This window comes from Chelonoidis abingdonii, chromosome 1 (assembly GCF_003597395.2).
Source record: "Chelonoidis abingdonii isolate Lonesome George chromosome 1, CheloAbing_2.0, whole genome shotgun sequence".
Classification (NCBI taxonomy): Eukaryota; Metazoa; Chordata; order Testudines; family Testudinidae; genus Chelonoidis; species Chelonoidis abingdonii.
In genome coordinates, this window is record NC_133769.1 from 134,976,894 (window position 1) to 134,994,880 (window position 17,987).

Sequence of the window (17,987 nt, forward strand, 5' to 3'; positions counted from 1 at the left end):
TGAGAGATGGTGTGCTTACTCTTCTGTGTGACCAAATAGCTTAAGGTCATAATCAATATTTTGTGCACTGCCTTTCATCCACCTTATTCGCTCCCTTTATTTCCTGGTATTCCAGCAGACCTGCCATTTGTCTCACAGACTTCCTGCTTCCCATAGTCATCAGTAATTTGTTTTGTTTTGTTTTTTTGTCATTGTCTTTTTTAGTCTTCATATTCCCTCTTTATGCTCCTAATTTCCATCTGAAATTTTACCCACAAGAGTTTATGCTACTTTCTACCTGCTTCACATGGACTGCACTTTAGTTTTTGGAAGAGGATACCTGTTTGCTTCAAATAATCTCTTATACAATACATTTTTACCATATGTGGTTTTTTTCCCCTTGCCATCTTGCTTCTCTTTTAAGATATGAATACCTTGGATTTATTAACTGTGTTTCTAAGGTACGCCTAAATAACCTTCCATAGTTATAAGCAGAATTCTTCATGTAAGTTGAGGGAAGTTCTGATTAATAATCAATAGCACAATATGGCTCTGTGATTCCATGTCAGTTATTTTAAAATATATAATGCATACGTACCTTTCTGCTTTTCCCTAGCTGACTGTTCTGCTTTAAATAGCAACATCGGACTTCTTCCTACGAACCTATAGTCTGTTAAGGCTCTCCACCTCCACTCTTTTCTTCCTGCCTCCCTCCATAATAAAAGGCTCAATATTTTTATATTGGATTCGAAAAACTAAATCACTGGGAGCTGTGTGCCTCCAGATTCAGTTGTGCAGGGAGAAGGTGCCAGACTTTCGCCCATCCATAGTGGGAAGTGTCTTCGAAGTTTCTCCTTTTACACTTGACGCTTTGAAGCTGCTTAAAACCATCTGGAGGCTTAGTTCCCAGTAGCACAAGTGAACTGAAGGTGCTCTTCCTATTAAGCTTTCCTAATGGCAATGAGTCTTACTGCTCTAAAAGGGAGAGAGAGAATAGACTGCAGCAGGAATCGGCAACCTTTCAGAAGTGCTGTGCCGAGTCAACATTTATTCACTCTAATTTAAGGTTTCGCGTGCCAGTAATACATTTTAACATTTTTAGAAGGTCTCTTTCTATAAGTCTATAATATATAACTAAACTATTGTTGTATGTAAAGTAAATAAGGTTTTTAAAATGTTTCAGAAGCTTCATTTAAAATTAAATTAAAATACAGAGCCCCTGGACCGGGGGCCAGGACCTGGGCAATATGAAAATCAGCTCACATGCCGCCTTTGGCACGTGTACTATAGGTTGCCTACCTCTGCACTACCAGTTGAGATGGAGGACCTTAAGGCAATGAATGTGGGTGAAGGAGGGAACAGCTGTCTTTATCTAAAGCAGGCCTGCACAACTCGTAAAGCAGCGAGGGCCATATTACTCCAAAGAAAACAGCTGAGGGCTGAAACACCCTGGCCCCGCCGAACCCCCCACCCAGTGCCACCAAAACACGCCCCCCAGTGCTGCCCAGCCCCCTGAAACACATCCCCCACCCCAGCGCCGCCTGGCCCTGCAGAAACAACCCACACTCTCCCAAGTAAAAAGCCTCGCTGCCACTGCCCGACCGCCCGCTCGGCTCGTCATCCCTCCATGAACTAAGGGGAGGGGAAAAGGGCGACAGTTTGAAGGGATTTTCTGGGGCTATGAACTAAGGAGAGAGGAAAAGGGGGCAGTGTGAAGGGATTGGATGTGACTGTCCAACACACAAACACAGAGGCCACAGAGAGTCCGGGGGGGTGAGAGGGAAGGTCCCTGGACCAGGGAAGGGGGCAGCAGTTGGGGCAGGGCAGGTGCAACACAGACACGCACCCCTCTCCCAGGGATTTCCTGGCTGCCCACAGACAGTTCTAACCCCTCCCGCCCCCCAGATCACTACGGAGGCCACCCTGGGACCAACCAGCGTGGTGGCCACCCCACCCCCAACCAAAGGGGGGGGGAATTGGGAGGGACCTCAGCTCAGTCCCCATTCCCTCCCACCCCCCGAGCTGCAGCTCGAGCCCAGGCCAGGCGCCTCTCCCCTCGCTCGGCACTTACTAGCTCTGCCTCATGCCCAGTGCTTCCCTTCTCAGCGGGCCCCGGAAGTGATGCACTTGCTGTACGCCAGGCGGAGGGAGCGGGAGATGAAGACACGTGTGGTTCTGGCCATTAGGGCGGTTGGAGTGCGGTGGGTGTGTGCAGGGCTGTGAGGTGGGCCCCCCCAGGCAGGGGGCAAACCTGGCAGCCCCACCCTGCTGCTTGCCCAGGGGCCGCATGTTGTGCAGGCCTGATCTAGAGCAATATTGGAGTACCATGAAATGCACAGGCACCACCTGTGGAAAACTTTGTGAAAAAGAAAAACTTATTTGTGAAGCCTCTTGAGGTAAACAGCAAGGCATCTTCCTAACATCCTCCCTCTATTGTATGGGGGTAGCAGCCTCATGGAAGAAACAGGGGCAGGGCCTGCAATGTGCATATTAGGGTTACACAGGAAACTCTAGCCCCACCTTTGAGGTATGGAGCAGATATCTGTGAATTTTGGGTCTCTCCTCACATCTAACAGTGTGGCCAGCTAGCTCCTTTACACAGTGCCAGTAGCTCACTCTCTCTTGAGATGGACACTCCGAAACCCCTTCATGGACATCTTGAATATCTAATGCTAATTATAGCCAAAATTAATCTCTGAGTTTTTGCTGTGGTGTTTCACTCACTGTTATAGGCTTTTTACCAGTGCAGGTCCCCTGCCTGGCCTTGAATCCCATCAATTTCCATTGGAACCCCAACTGTGTAAAGATTACTCAAAGAGCTTCTGTGCAATATTGGAGCAGTGGGAGGATTTTGTGTAGGCACTGCTCCCCTCCATACAGTCTTCTCACTGTTTTTCCTCATACATTGGCTCCTCTCCATGCTGTGTGATTGATGGGAGCACCTGGATCATGATGAATAATATCACTATAAGATGTATTGTACTGCTGATGTATTGCAGGACAGGATGGTGTTATGTGTTTTAATGTACAAGGTTAAGATATCCACAGTACACTGAATTATAAAAATTCAGTGCTGTATAGGGCCCAACTCTATCAGCCTTTATTCACCCTCTGTATCACCTTACCACACAAGTAATCCATGATTTCAGTGAAACTACAAGGAACTGTATAACATGAAGGCAGAAATAAGCTCACTAAAATTTAACTACAGAGTAGTAAATAATAGTGATACTTCTACATAGCACTTCTCACCCAGAGATCTCAAAGTAAAAGCTCTATAATGGAGGTATCGTTATCCCCATTTTACAGATTGAGGAACTGAAGCACAAAGGAGGGAAATGACTTGCCCAAGGTCACCCAGTAAGTCAGTGGTAGAGCCAGGAATGGAGCCCAGATTTCCTGAGCTGTCAGTTCGGTGCTCTTTCCTCTGGGCCACACTGCCTGCCGTAAAGGTAAATACAATAGAGTCAGTCATTGGTTCCATGGTTTGTTAAGACATTGTTATCAGTAATGGCGTTCACATATAATGTTATAAATAAATATTAACATTTTGTAAAAGTTCATACCAAAAATTATAGTAGTTAATTTAGCCTGCTTAAGCCAAACTAGCAAGATGAGTAATTTCTAATATAAATTGTATTTGTCCTTTACAAATGGAATATTTTATATTTAATGTCTAGGTATTAAAGTGATGGGCACTTTAAAAAGATATAAGATGTATAAATTCATATGATACCAGACCAAAAAGTTTTCAGTTACTTTTTAATAATTATTTTTATGGTATGTGCACAATTTTACAAATCAGCTCAGAACCTATCAAAAGATAATGGAGGAAAATTACATTTTTATTTAAAATACTTTTGGCTCTTTTAAAAATAAAAAATTGGATTTGCTAATAGTGCAGAAATGCACATATTTAGAAGATTATTTTTTAGATTTTTTTAAAAATTTATTTGTTGCTTTTAAAATGATATCTCATTGAATCTTAAGTGAATAAGGTATTCCTGTATTTATTTTTTTTTAAGTCAAATGATTTGGTGATTAAAGAGAGTTGCCACTTGCCTGAGCTACATCCCTAGGGATATGACCTTTTTAATCCTCTTTAGTTAATGTATTGGTGATCTTTACTTAGGCAAAGTAAATAGTGCTGTTCTGAACAAAGAGAAGGTCATGCTTCCTGCAATACACTCTGACCCAGGGGTCATGGCCTTTGTTCACTTCTCAATAGGAATTGCTCTCAAAGGGCCACCACAAAATGGAGAACTAATTTAGGCACGTGCTGGCATAGAATGGCAGAGTATCACATTTACTTCGTGTTAAACTCTTCAATATTTGTACTTATACTAACAATAAAATACAAATTAACAAAATTGATTAACCCTTTCATTTACCAATATGTATGTAATTACTCCTTTTTTACTGTGTTTAGCTTTGTCCTGGCAAAAATACATTGTTCAACTAATTCCAGTATAACATCTGCAAGTGCTTTATTTCTCTGATTTGAAAATCTTATAGCAGTTCACATTTTTAAGTGGCAGTAAAGAAATTGCAATTATTTTAACATTATTTTCTGAATTTGCTAATCTTAATTTTCTAATCAGAGATTATTAGATAAGAGAAAGTTACTGAATTTGTCCAAAAAGTGAATCCTAAAATATGGCAACTGAGATACTAAATCTGGACATTTGGAGCAGAGACCTTATCTCAAAATATGCACTGTTTTTCATCTTGCAAAGAAATGTGACAACGTACTCCGTCAGAAGATTTTATCACCTTATGCCCATGACATCCTCAACATGTACGGGATATACCGTGCAAAGGTAGTGTCCTTACTTTGTCAAAACACACATTGGACTCCCTAAATAGTGAAGGATCATGTGAAATGGAGTTGATGTAAAATGTAAAGACTGGCGTATAAGTGGACTAGATTCTTCTCTCACTTGCATTGGTTTTACAGCAATATGACTCCGTTTGACTTCAAAAGGTTACTCTTGATTTACTCTCAGTCTGAAAACAGAACCTGATGTATCATTTTAGCTGCTTAATGTGACCAATGATCATTGTGAAATTTTTTTCAGCTACTTTACAAAGCCATTACTTCCTTCAGAAAAAAATATTTCATACATTTGAAAGATGTATATTATGTTCTATTACCCACGTCCATCTGTTTCATCTGTATGATATTCTTCATTCATCATTGAAATCTATGAAATAAAATAGTTAGATCCCCCCAAAATTACTCAACCTGTGAACTCATACATCTTGAATAAAAATATGGTCTTACAAATGTTTCCTTCTTTCCAAAGATAAACCATTAATCTCTGATGACTTAACCAAGTTGCTTAAAACACAGCAGGGTTAAAATTGAACACAAAGGAATAATAATAAAAAAAAAACTTGCAATGTTACATTTATAAAAATAAATAACAAACAGTATATAAAACTTTATGACTTCTACCTACCTACCTACAAGAATAGATTCAAGTGCTGGCTCAGGGCTAAAATATGTTAAAATAATTATTTACCCTCAAACTTTGATAGATCTAGTCGTACTGACTTTGATTCTCCACCCCGTTATACCACATTTTACACCAATGTAACTCCCTTAAAAACAATGGAGTATGCTGGCTATAATTGGTATAATGGAGCAGAGAATTGCGTCCATTATGTTGCTGTTGACTGACAACACTAGTCGAGCCTGACAACACTAGCTGCTTTAATGTTTGCTACTTGTGAGTATTTCTATTGACTACAATTGGACCACTCCAGTAATAAGCCCTACACCTTGTACTAGGTGCTTGTATATCTGTGTCATTAGCATAGTGTGGGCAAATCGTGCTTGCATTTGTTCATGCCAACATGTCCGGGGGGGGAGGGCCTGGACCATAGTGGATTGTGTGTGTGTAAGGAGGGAAGGCCTAGACCGTATTGGATCTCATGCAATACTGCGGCGGGAGGAGGTTATGGAGAGCCTGTGCAGAAGTTAGAGACCCCTAATGTACTGCAGAGCACAATTATGCTGGGACTTCCAAAAAGCAGTTGAACAGGTGAGGTGCTTTGGGCAGGGGCTGACAGAGCAGCTGGAGCAGTGGATTTTCAACATAGCTTTGTCAATTATGCAGGGACTCTTCTCCTTGAGGAGGAGGAGTGTACCAGTTACCAGGGCCAGTTTCTTTCAGATGCTGCAGACCTCACCAGCAAACTCCATGTGACTGGGCCGTATGCTATAGTAAGGATTTGCCTTTTGAACAAAGGAAAACATAGCCTGGAAAATGTAACGCTTCTACAAGATTGCGAATAATCTATTCGTTATTATTGACTGCTCTTTTTAGTTCTCTCCTTTTAAAATTTTCTTTTCTTGTTTTTCAAAGTAAAGAACATATTTTGGGAATTGTATGTATTCAGATAGAGACTGTCAAATACTTTTAGGTCCAAAATTTGTATTGAGTAACAAAACAAAAGAAAATAAGATGATTTAAACAAAACCCATTGTACATAGAATGTTTATGATTTTTATTTGATTTTAATGAAAACCACTCAGCTATGGAACCAAGCAAGCACAACCTGGTGCTAGTACATGAGAACCGGCAAGTAAAACTGACTATATACAACACTGAATTGGGCAAATATCTTTTCTTTGTCCAAGTGAAGTGAAAAATAAAATATTTTTAAATCATGGAATATAAATTAGATTTTAAAAATCTTTCAGTTTAATAACTGAGGCTTTCATATAAATCAGAATTTGTAAAAATGTAGGTTATGTCCATTTTAAATGTTGCCTAATAGAAGGAACACTGTCAGATCAGAAATCCATATATGTTTAAATTCCTTCCCTGTGTTAACAAGTTATATTTAAATGAATATTGAAAATACAAAGAGTTACCTTTGCATAGAGGCAGTAATAATTTGTCTTTTACTGTATATTTAGCTTGGAGAGTCAAAATAGATGAGTGAGTTTCACTGTGCCTTATTGTTCAATTAGTGATTTTTCATCTTTTGGTTCTAATGCACTAGGACAGTGATGCAGTGTTTGGGTTGCAGACACAACAAGGCAGTGATTCTCAACCTGCAGCCCAGTCAGCACACAGCTGCAGCCCATGCAACATCCTCAGCATCATACAGGTAGTATTGGATGAGGCCCACAATGATAAATAGGTTGAGAACCACTTCGTTAGGGAAATGTTTATTCTGAACAAAAAGAGTTCTAGAACTGGAATTTTTAGAAAAATGAAGGAAACATTTCTGTCAATCTTAGGTTTTATAAATGCTGCTTTCTTTTTAAAAGCAAAATTGGGATCCTCAGTTGATCTGACAATGTCACTTTAAGATTTGGGACTTACTTTTTGTTAGTAAACAAGTTTTTCTTTTATTAAGAGCTGTCTTGCAATTAACTTTAATTTTCCCAATAAATAATCTATCCAATATAATATATCTAGTAGTAAGGGATTTTTAGTACAGACTGAAAGATGCCACCTCTTAACCTTCAAAATGTCCCCACTCAGTTTGATGGTTTTTCTTACTGAGATGCCTTCTGAACTTTTAACTTGCTGTCCTAGAAGTTGATTCAAAGGTGGTTTTCACTCTTTTAAAAAGAACGTTATCTCTAGCAGTGTGCACAAAAATGACAAACACTCCATTACAAGTGTTAAGTTGATTCTGTAGTATTAGCATCCCTATTAATGATTTAATCATCTCATATACAGTGTAGATCTCAATAGCAAGGCTGGGTTTCCTTCAAGATAGCTGAAGTTTAATCGCCACCACAGAGATAGATGTTATATAAATTACAAAAATAAATATACATAGCACATTAACAACGTTATGGTGTCAGAATTATTTCCAATGTGATCTAGACAGTGAAACTTATGCAAGAGCCAGTCTCATTAAGCGACCTCATCAGATGAGACTCCCTTCTCAAAACAATCCCCAAATGTATTTAGTTCACTCTTGTTTTACCTTTATTTTAACGGCCAGCTCTATTATGCAACTGACTTTTGTTGGTCTCTTGAGTAGTTACTTTCACTGTAGTTGATGTGGAGAAAAAGGAAGGGGGAAAATGCGGTTAGAATTGGGATTTGCAAGGTTTGGAGTTTAATACGATAACTGCCGAGTTATTCATTTTTTTTGTTAGGGAAGTGAGGGATTTCCTTAACACCAAATTGCCTGGAATACATTTAGGCCTGTTATAACTGGGCACAATTCAGTTGAAATTAATGGAAATGTGTCAACTTTCCCCAGGGTGGAATTTGTTCCTTTGACCTTTTTACCTTTGACTTATTTGAATTAAAATACTGCATGTGCACATGTAGCTGCATGTTGTATGTTTACATGTTTATATTTATTTTTCCATGAATAACAGAAGTGTATAGGAAATAGCACAGTTCAAAAGTGCTATTTATGTTTGTGCCATTACATCTCTGAAAATAAAATAGTATTCTGTACAAGTGCTGTCATTTCAGTTTTTTCTGCAGTAGGAGAATTACATCCTTGTATTTTCCACAGCACAGATTCACTCCAAGCAGATCTGCTTTGTAGAGAAAAATAGCATACGCTACTCAAATAGCATTCTCTGCCAGGATAACAAAAAGACAATGTTAGTACCAGGGCCTATATATTCAAAGACCAGTGTAGCATATAGTGATTTAAACACAGAATAATCTTTTTTGAGAGATTAAATATTTTTGGACTGACCTAAATTCTCGTCCATTTATTGGCTACGCTCAGAATGAGTACAGAGAGGGTCAAACTGGCATGGGTTAGGTTAATTTTCTTATAAAAATCTTTCCATGTGTAAATAACACACATGCACACACATCTTTCTGTGTGTAAGTGTCTGTAAAAGTACAAAACACACAATACAATTTATCTTCTGAGGATCCACATGTTTAATTTCAATCTCAATATTCTGGTCTCCTTACACATGTAGAAAATGCATCAGTGTTGCCAGTGGAAGTTCTGTGCACAAAAGGAGAACTTTGTTGAGCTTTGTTGTGTGGAACTGAGAATAAAATTTTGTTCTGGATGTATAGGTGTGCAGTACCCCATTAGACAAAAATGTCTGTTTTTATGCCAATTGCCTTAATTGTTTCAGTGCTGCTGAATGTATGAGATCTCAAGTGCCATTAATTTAGATCATGGGTAGGCAACCTATGGCATGGGTAACGAAGGTGGCACGCAGGCTGATTTTCAGTGGCACTCACACTGCCTCGGTCCTGGCCACCGATCCGGGGGGCTCTGCATTTTAATTTAATTGTAAATGAAGCTTCTTAAACATTTTAAAAACCTTATTTACTTTACATACAACAATAGTTTAGTTATATATTATAGACTTATAGAAAATACGTTAAAATGTATTACTGTCATGCGAAACCTTAAATTAGAGTGAATAAATGAAGACTCGGCACACCACTTCTGAAAGGTTGCCAACCTCTGATTTAGATAATAGCTAAGTATACATATACTGTGGATCTAGTAATGAATGGGTTAAATTAGTGTCAAGGGTTAAAAGATTACTGATGTGCTATAATCTGTTACTTTGTGATGACATCAGTTATTAGCTTTTGGAAATAATACATGCACAAATTCGGGTGCCATGTTTAAAAACTATTACACTCTTTATTTGAAATTGCCTAAGATTACTACAGGTCAAAAACATTTCTGACATTTCATGGTAATATTCAAATGTTTTTAAATTAAGTTTTTAATATAGTAAAGAAAAAAGTGAGGTGGAATTAGGACTAAGAAAGGGCACATTTGTATTTGTATTTTGACAAAAAAATTGTAAATTATATTAATAATTTTTGTCATATTAGCAAAATACTGTAATTTATATAAACAGGATTGTATACCCAGGATATGATACTGCAGGCCTTACACTAGGAAATGCCTCAAAAATGTGTAGGCACATATATATATGTATAATTCTGTGTTAGTGTAGATATTCCATTGGTTAAATGCTGCATGTATGTAAATAAATGTATACACACATATGCAGGATATATAGTGGATGTGTGTAAATACACACATACATTTTAGAAATAAAATATCAGCATGGTGTTTTGTTAAAGCAGTTTATGGTAAACTTTCCGTTTCTATCACAGAATTGATCATGATGTTAAAAGGACAATTATGATATTAGTATTAGCATAAAAAGCTCTCTAAAAAGCAGATGTGTTTATAAATAAGTCAGAGAGAAGTCTATTTTTCTACCAAAAGTACACACTGCCTTGTTGCCAAGAGACAAAAGGTGTTTCTGTAATTATGCAAGATTACTTTATTATGTTACTCATTTTCACTAGCTAACTTACAGTACAATTGTCTTGAAACTTGTGTAGTGGACAATAAAATGATGGGATACCATTGTTATAGCTAAAATAAATGTGTTAAAATAAAAATGTTGAAAGGTGCAATTTTGATTTTATCTTTTATTCATTTAAAATATATCTTATTGCAATTTAGGAGATGGATTTATGCCTAGCAGAAAATGGTTAATTTTTAAAACTGAGATTTTGCATGGTATTTGTCACTAATGTCCACTGAGGGCTTTCAGTATGCTGAAAAGGAATTATTTTGAAATAACTGTTGACTGAATAAATCCGGTAACAGGTTTTCATGGCATTTTTTTTATTGATAATGCCAATTAATACATTTTATCAATTTATGTAACATAGCAAAAGTTTGTGACAAATCTTCCTTACACCAAGTGTTCTGTTAACTTTGGATTTTATGCTGCACTTACCTTTATTAAAATGTCAAATACCTTTAAAATTACATGCATGCTGATTAATTTTCAATAAAACTAAAATAAGAATTAATAGAAAAAATTTTTTTGCAATTCAGTTAAGGTTTACTGCAATATCACAGAAGAATGCAAATTCTGTCTTCTTTTGGTATTGTAGCACATTTTTAAAAAAAAACATATTCATATGCAACATTGATCTGTGTAATTAATGCTTCTTCCTATAGAACCATACATTTTGCAGTTCCAGAATATAAAAGGCTGAGTTGAAGCCTTTTGGCTAATCTGCTCTTCATTACACTGATGTGAATCCATCATTAGAGTCAATATCAACAGAGCTCCTCTGAATCTATACCAGTGTAACTCAGATCAGAATTTCATCTAGTATTCACATTTCCTTTCTTTTTGGGGGTAATTTTTTCCAATTCTTAATGCTCTTTATATGTTTTCTACCATAGCTGCTAAATGTGAAATATGTGTGTACATTTGTTAGAAATTGTATAGTTTTTTCTGTGTGGGTACACCTTTATATATTAAAAAAAATCTGATCATATATGTGTATGTTATTTATTGAACTTCATCTCATACAGTATGAAATCCATTCATATATTCATTACTAAGCATAAGGGTTATGATGATGGCTGAAACTGCTAACATTCGATAACATTGGTACATATAATATGACTAAAGAGAAAAATAAATTCCCCTTCTGATAATATAATAGAAGACAGATTATAAAAATCATTGAATGGCTATGGTGATCTTTGATCAACACCTAGCTTTCATAATTGCTGTTTGTGTTGAAAACTGAGCATAGCCTTTTAAAATTTGAAAAGATTCATAGTTATTTTTAATTAGGTAAAAATAATATGTGTAATGGAATTATTTTTTCTCTTGGGATGAGGTTTTACTGCTTTGACAATATTGTGTCAACACAGTACTTGTTAGGAGATTCTATTTGTGAAAAAGGATATAATTCCACCACTACTAAATATTTTTTTCTTTATAATTTCAGATTTGAGTTTCAACATTTTATACACCAAAGCTAACTAGATAAAGTTAAAATGTATCTTGTGTATCATTTACTATATTATAAATTGGCTAAAGAGAAATATATGTTTAACTGAGCTTGGAAAGCCAAAGGTAAACATATAATATATAAACAATATTGATAAAGTTAAAATGTATCTTGTGTATCATTTACTATATTATAAATTGGCTAAAGAGAAATATATGTTTAACTGAGCTTGGAAAACCAAAGGTAAACATATAATATATAAACAATATTGATAATCAATTTGCAACTGGATAACATATTAAATCATATGTTTGTAGAATCTTGCATAAATATACATATCTGTAAATAAACGAAGAATTGTAATTATTTAATGTATGTTTTATTGTAATGCAGATCCACGTTACTGAAGTTTTCTTGTTTAAAGACATTTGTAGTAGTTGGTACTGTATCTTATCTTCTCATTTATCATTATAATTACCTTTGTTGAAAATTTTACTCCTCTCCTGTAATTTAAAGATGCGAACTCTATCATATTGCAACCTTATTCTCAGAGAATTTACTATCTTGTTTTAAAATGTATGGTAGTTTACAGTATAAAATTATTTTAATCCTGTTTTTGTGGATTAAAGCATATATATTTGCTATCCTATTGCAGCTTGTCACACATTGTTTAACAATGGAGTTTTTCTTCTTCAGAATTTGTTTCTGTAGGCTAGCTAAAAACACTATAACATTTTAAGTAGAACTCCTGTTTAAATCAGTGGAGAGTTCTGTTTAAAAACTAATAACTTACTGTGGCCCTATGTTCACCAGTAATATCAGGGTAGAAATTTTGCCATAGGCATTAGAATAGAACAGAAGATATACAGCCTAAAAACTAGGTAATGTGAGTCATCAGTGAAGGTGTAAAAGTATTATTGTGCAGTATAATAGAGATCTTTTAACATTTCTAAGATATTAAACTTTGTGCATAAAATACGACATTCAGTAGCTGTCAAGATAGGTGGCCTTTGCACCATTTATTTCATCTCCTTTAATTGTGTGTTGATTGCAGTGGGGCTACTCAGTGAGTAAGGTAGAGTGGCAGAATTTGGCCCCTTGATGTTTATTTTTTAAAATGTAACTTGTCTGCTCTATTTCTTATATTTAAAAATCATAACAAAAAACATCTTTGTAAAACAAACAATGCCCCCTCAACAATCACTTGCTTTCAAAGGAGAAGAAGTAAATGCTACAAAAGTCCACTGCAAAATACATTTTAACAATTAGTAATGTCATATTTTATGCATGAAGTATAGTGTCCTGGAACTTGTAATGGATCTCTATTGTTCTGTATAATAATACATAGTTACCTTCACTGTTAATAGAAGTTGCTAATTCTTATACTGCAAATTCTAATATCTATGATAATTTTTATTGTGTAGCTAATTTGGGAATATAAACCTATTGCAACTAAAATCTCAAAAATAAGGAAACAGATTTTCTTCTGTAGATTGACTTTTAATATTTTTAAAATATTTATTGCTTTCAGTGGGACCCCGGCACTACTCAAATCGGAGTGAGCATGGTGGAAAGGACCTTCAGAAAACTTCAGAGCAGACGTACATTTTATATACGTTATATAGAAACTTATATTGCATTATGCTGTATTGCTTTCTATGAAAAGGTATTAAAGGAAATGACTTAGACTATCAGACAATGGCAATAATCCATACTGTAAAACTATATAGTCCAATCTCGACATTAAAAATGAATTCTAGCCCATCAGACCATGACTTAATATATTCTAGTGTAAATGTGAAAAGCCATATAGAATATAAAAAATGTGCTGTTTAGTTACTGATTTAAATTTTAGTAAAATAAAATGTGTCATGTGCTGTAGGAGTTCAGCTATTCCCTTGTCCTCTAAAAATAAAAAATACACTACTTTATGTAGTTGCTTACTTTCAAGATTAGCCCTCCATCACAGATATACACTGCTATGAAATTAGCAGACGAAAACTTTGCAGCATATTTATGACAACTAAACAGAAGCCAGTAAGCAACATTTAATCTTGTGTTTTGATTCTATGCTTGTGGTGTGATCGTTCATCAATACGGTACATAGGACAAAATGTTGATACTGTCAGTTTTAAGCATACGGCTATGTACATTTAAAAATAGTTACAAAAGAACCAAAAATGTGTTGGTTAGCACACTTTTTAAAACTGCTAATGCAATGCACTGTTTAATGCTTTCTTCCTGGAAAAAAATTGTCCTCCTGCCAGAGTTTCATTTGTGTTGATACCATTTTAATGCCAAGTTTTCTATAAAATATTCCTGTTAAAATACAGTGTAATGAAGAAAATGTTTTTGCAAAATGGTTTATTATGTTTTGAAGGAAAATATCTTTGAAATGCATTCTTATTCAAGCCACCTTTACACATTCAGAAACACTTATTTCAAAATTATCTTTATTTGGTGTATAGGTATTTAGGGGGTCTTTTCTCCCCTGACTAAACTGCCACTGTTCCATTGACATTAAAGGATGTTATACAAGACTAGGTCAGAATCTTATTAAAACAGGACTGTACAATATGTAAATACTGAACAGATTGTAAAATGTACAGTAATTTTGATTTTGTATGTCACCTTGAGTCTTAAGCGGACAATTGGTAAGACTGCTTTGCCTTTTTAAGATTTATTTTTAACTTTTGGTAAGTATCTTTAAAAAGAAAAGCCTTGTTATATAGGAAGCATTTTCAGGGTTGTCAGTTATGACAAAAATGAATATTTTTGGACATTATTAAAAATGTGTTTCTAAGACATGCAATTAAACCTTTCTGCAGAAACTTACTGTAGAAAAATAATTTGCTTGATTGGTCAGCTTTCTTCAATTTATATGCTTATTCATTTTTAATTTTTTATATATATATCAGAAGTAATTAGGTGCTACCGATTATTAAATATTCAGTTATTGTGTACAATAAAACAAAAAACGTACTGTTTCTTTAAATCTGAATTTAGTTTTGGTACCTCTACTACACTGAACCAAGGTTAAATCTTTGTTTTAGGTAAGCTGAGAGCCTACTGTGAATTAAAAATATAAGCATACAAACAGAAGGGATAAAAGGAGGAGGTTTGATATTGTGTTTCCTACAGACTGGTCTTGTGATAAATGGGAAGAAAAGGTTATAAAAATATATAATAACGTTAATATCAAAATATCACCTTCATGTTAACTATTTACATTTTTTAACACATTCATAGATAATGGACTTTAAAATAATATTTCCACTTCCTTTTTTTGAATCCTTGCTCTATTAAGAACAGAGTACAGAATTAAATTTATTTTGTTTGTCCTTATCTCTTCTAAACCTTATTTTTTTCGTTCAGTGATCTAAATTGTGATTACTTTCATTCTTATTTTAGGGTTGTGGTAACAGATGTAAGGACTGAGATAATTCAAAAGAATGTTAAACTATGCATTTGCAGCCATAATTGCATAATGGAGATTCATTTTAGTCCCCCTCTCCTCCATCCCCCAAAAGTTCTCCCAGTTCAGATACAGAAAAAAGATGAGCTTAATTGTCTTCAGTTTCTTACTTTATCAAAAATTGGAAGATGGAGAAGAGGGAGATCTTTATTCTGACATAGAATGGACAGGAATTACTAATCAGATGTCAAGAAACAAAAACTAACATGCATTTAGAGAATTAACATAAGTGAAAGCAAAGATCTTTGTATAATTTAGTCCAACCATTCAAAAAAATCTAAAATAATATTTGTATTTGCGTGAACAGTACAAAAGTTGTTAGATACGCAGTGGAATATAATGTGCTTTCTTTTGTGAAGGGTTTATAACTTTTGCCTGCGTGTGCTGACAAATGCATGCCACAGTAAATGTCATGTTATCTTCCACTGTTTAATGTTAGCAATAAGAAATTGGATAAAAATAGTTCTAATGTCCAATAGGTTTAGATTCCACAGTTTATTTTTCTTCCAGTTTTTAACTGTCAGGAAGTTGTCTGAATTGATATCATATGTGTCTGCATGTATGCACTCTGTATGCAATGCACATATCATTTATAAGCTACTACAGGCTTGGCTCATAATTCTTAAACGTGATCTTATTTCAGCAAAAAGAGGGATAGAAGAGCGTATTTGGATGTTTTGTCATCCTGTGTTGTGATAGTCACATAAACATTTTGCACTGTGATGCCCCAAAAACAAATACTAAAAATATTTTATGGTTTCATATTGTTAAAAAAAATTGGTAAAAGTAGACCATAAAGCATATATTTGGCTTAATGAAGAAATATTTATCCTGATGAGAATACTAGTGGTTGAGTGAGCACTTCCTCAAGATTTTGAGGTTGTATGAGAAAGTTGGATATGAGCGAGTCTTTAAATATTTCAGTAGTCATTCAGGATGCAGCACTGCACAGCACAGCACAGCTATGGCTCATTGTGTAGAAAACCACATGTACTGCCATAGACTTTCTAGAGCTGGCTGATGCATTGCTTTAATAGATCAAATGTGATAAAAGTTATGTTTGAAAAAGGGAAGATGGTTTTCAGTATACTGCATTATATGTAGCAGGAAAATATGTACTGTCAAGTACAGTAGAGGCTGTGGTTTTAATTAGTGTAATATGGGTTCTTAGCAGTATGGCTTTTGCTAGTGAGCAATCAGGCAGAGTACATCCTAGGAGTTTGAATGGTAGTATCGGAAGCTATGTTGTCTTTAAACAGTGTTAAGTATAAAATATCTTGAACTATTTTTATAAGTGACAGTAAGTCAGACTATTGAAATACTGTATGTTTGAGTCATTGAGTTTATGAAAAATGAAAATGGAACTGCCGTTTGGAAAAGCTATGACTTTAAATACCTTTACTCCATTTTGCAGGATAGTAAGTTTTTCAGAGAAGGCTGGAGAAAAGTCTCTGGGGAGGGAAACCAATTGTTGAAAGGGAATAAAATGTTACATCTCAGCTTTCTTTTTTTCATCATGTTTCTTTTCCTGCCACTATTTCCTAATCCATATTTTAAGGAACAAAACTTCATTAAATATTTTTCAGGAGTATTTCATAAGACCATTGAAATATATTGTATAAACTTCTAATTACATGAAACCTCATAACTGGTTTAAAGTCCAGCCATGATAGAGATGATGGCATAAGCAGAATAAATATTAAATCAGAGGGACAACTGTGGCTTTTCTTAACTAATCACCTAACCCCCTTTTTCTTATGGTAAAATTCTTTCAGGAGGAGGACACCCTCGGGTTGAATAGTGTAAGATCTCTTTTTTCCCCCCATGGTAGGGCAAATCGAACATTTTGACAGCATTTTTGGAAGGAAAGCATATAAAACATTTTTGAACATACCAATAACAGAATATATAGATATAGATACACACACACACACACACACACACATATTATTACAACAGGGAGAATTCATTGGTTGACTGAAATGGCGAGATGTGACGCAAAAGGACACTTGGACGGGTAAAAATGCTGATGGATGCCAAAGCAGGCGTACCAGGAAATGCTGTTGCTATGAGAGAAACAGAGAGAGAGCGTGAGAGAGCAAGTTGTGGAGGCCTTATTTTTTACCTTTTGGTTACACCAAAGAACTGCAAACATCTCTAGTTTTTAGCAGGGAGAGGGAGGTTTTGGATGGGTATTTTCATTAGGATAAATTGAGAGGTGGGGAGAATGAAGAGGAGAAGTACAGATTAATGTAGAGTATAAAAGCAGATGAAAAGTAGGGGGGGACTGCATATACTAAGCCAGCGATCTGAGTTATGATAGATATACAAATTAAATACAGCAGATGAAGCAGCTTAGCATGTTATCAGTGCTGATGTTAAGACTTACAGTTTAAAATAATAATTTAAAATATATATATATATAATAACCCCACCTTTTAAATTTATGAATTATCCAGCTGGTATACGGACGTCTCTTTTGTAACATTGTTAAGGGGACTGCAATAAATTCATCTTATGAATCCATTTGCAAAAAAAGAGGGCAAAATAATTAGCAAGGATTTTTTTGTCTTGCTCCTTCGGCAAGGAGAAAAAAAGTTTGTGCTATGAACTTAGCCTAGCAGCTTTTGGAACTTGAGCCAAAAGGGGCAGGAAGTTGTTTTACAATAGAGTTACAGTGATCTGCCACAAATGGAAAAAGCCAAATGTTGGGTTCTGGGAAGAGGAAAAAATTTTCTCCCTCCCCCCCCACTCCTTCTTTTGCCCCCTCAATAAAA

General features: G+C 35.3%; 1 long non-coding RNA gene across 1 annotated transcript; it reads right to left on the bottom strand.

Moving 5' to 3' along the window:
• Nucleotides 1-4,449: 4,449 nt before the first annotated feature.
• LOC116815001 (uncharacterized) lies at nucleotides 4,450-17,987 on the bottom strand. The gene is made up of 2 exons (XR_012656728.1): nucleotides 17,646-17,987; nucleotides 4,450-8,001 (listed from the first exon to the last, which is right to left on the bottom strand). It is a non-coding gene; the product is annotated as an uncharacterized LOC116815001 (long non-coding RNA).